General features: G+C 28.1%; 1 protein-coding gene across 1 annotated transcript in view; it reads left to right on the forward strand.

Annotated features, from left to right (window-relative positions):
* Window positions 1–743: 743 nt before the first annotated feature.
* The window catches only part of ERR (estrogen-related receptor), a gene marked incomplete in the record, with an annotated part of 28,901 nt that continues 27,204 nt past the window's right edge, over window positions 744–2,440 (forward strand). Inside the window, 1 exon segment of the mRNA XM_024361053.2 lies at window positions 744–932.

The raw sequence follows: 2,440 nt of genomic DNA on the forward strand, positions 1-2,440 counted from the left end.
GCTACACGAGCGCCCTCACAAACCCCTTTGATCTGTGGCCAAAAACCGACTCTCAACGGCTCGGCAACGAGCCTAGGCCAACCGAGCCAAGCCACCCATCCACATGCTCGTGTATGTCTGAGTTCGCCATGGCTCGGCCAACATGTAGAGGCCCCTTTACTGCTCCTTCGTAAGCGACATCGTGTGTCAAGTAAGACTATCCTTAGTCTTTGAATCCCATGGATCCCAGGACTTTATTTAACCCAGTGAGGGCTCTGTAAATATGAGGGCTCTCAAAATTAGAGAATTTATTTCCTGAACAGTTTATCAACATAATAGTTAAAATCACTGTATTACTTAATATTTGAAATGTTACAAAAGCTAAAAAAAAAAAATTTTAACATTTACAGGAGGTCGATTACAGGAGTCAGACTCCCCCCCCCTCCAATTTCTCAGCCAAGCACATACTATTCAGACGAGGCAGAGTTGTTTAAAATTGAGTTAATATCTATGATAATAGATAAAGTTTGACTTTTGTAATCTAATAAAAATTATACTTATTAAAATTTGTGATTTGGAAAACAATTTTTTTTTTTAATGAGTTTCTGTAACCACAATCATACTTGATTATTCTTATTTGTAACAAATATTAGCTAAAAATTTAATTTATTAAACTAAATAGTAATTTGTCTATAGCTTGTTTACATTGGTTTCTGAGGTTTGATAAGAGGTTGGTATTTGTTAACAGAAGGTTAGGTAGGTCTGTTATTTTAAACTAGTTTTATCCTATACCGGTTTTGAATTTTAGTTTTTCTATAATACTATTAATTTTTATGTCGTCACTAGTTATGTATTAAATTTTTAGTGGTGTCACTGTGTTTTAGTAATAATGATAATTAATGACAATAAACATCTGTCAAGAAAATATTGGATTATTTCCAAGTATACACCAGGTGATTTTATTGTAGATACAAATATTTGATTTTAATTCACTATTTTATAATTTGGCTTATATACTTTTGTGCCAATTCGTTACTTATTTCTATCTATTGATTTATTTTAGTATTCTTGTTTATTATAAAATAACAAACTATTGATTACTTTATAGTTTTCCATTTATTGGTTAATTTTGATTTTCTTATTTATTAAAGCACATAAACTGTTGATGATGTATTTAACTATGTCAATTCCACTGTTAGTTTATTCTTTCCTTTTTAGTATTCAATTTTTGTTCATTTATTAAAAGATATTTATTATTGAATGAATGAATTAATATCTTAATAAATTAGTGAATAAGTAAAAAAAAATGTTTTGTACTTATTATTTCACTAATTCTTATTTCTGAAATATTATGCCTTTTGTTTTAAATATACTTATCAAATTCATGTTAAATATGAATTAGATATGTAATGTATTTTAAATTAAATTTTATTTGTTGTTCACGTTCTCAAATTTAATTTTTTATTATTGTCCACTGATTGGGTATTTTTTGTGATACCATTCTTATTTCTGTAATCAATTTGTAAAATATTTGGAAAACTTATTTAGTCAATATTTTATAATGATAACTTTGACAAGTTGTTTTTGTCTATCCTCCGTTTTCTAAAGAAAGTTATATTTCTTCAGGGTTTTTATATTTTATAAAAGGAAGATGGTCCAGATGTGGTCAAAAATAACTCTAACAGTAAAAAATTATTTATCATGATTCCAGTGTTTCATCCCACTTTGTAGGGCTTCATCAGGGCTGAAAAAAATACAAACAAGTAGTAATATGTGACAGAGTAAGAGAATAAGATAATATTAAATAAAAGCAAACTTAAAAAAAAAAAATCTATCACTACAACCCATGAAGGGTCAGGGGTTCAGTACTTTGCAAGGAAGTGCTGTTATTATACCAACGGTTGTGCAAGGAGGTGATTTGGTCTGAATCACGCTCAACCGCTAGACTTTTATTATAAGGATTACAGCATTATTAGACATGTAATGAAAAGGGAATTAGCTTCAAATAAAAAAGTAGAGAAAAGAGAAATTTAAAACAAATATATTACACACTAAAAGGCAGAAAATAAAGGAAATAAGAATAAGAGAAAGGTTAAGAAAAAAATAGGACACTCACCTTTCAGAATACAGGAAAACCAAGGAATGGCTTGATTAGGTATTAACTGGGCAGGGGAGTGGGGAAATTTGACAATTGACAAGTAACAGTTATATTTAAAATAAAATAATATTAAAGTATGATAATAATTGGAAATATAAGTAATTATTAAATGATCAACTTTATATTAGAAATAAATATAATAACTTACCACTATTGAGGAATACATAATGCTGCCAACTGGTTTGCATTTGTGCCTTGAATATGAGATTTAAAAAGAAGAAAAAATATGAAATTAGGATGATATAATTAAAAATTAATAAAAGAAATATTATTTTATTATATGATTAACATAACATAATATTA

Source organism: Halyomorpha halys, unplaced genomic scaffold (assembly GCF_000696795.3).
Source record: "Halyomorpha halys isolate HHAL.00 unplaced genomic scaffold, Hhal_1.1 Scaffold213.1, whole genome shotgun sequence".
Taxonomy (NCBI): domain Eukaryota; kingdom Metazoa; phylum Arthropoda; class Insecta; order Hemiptera; family Pentatomidae; genus Halyomorpha; species Halyomorpha halys.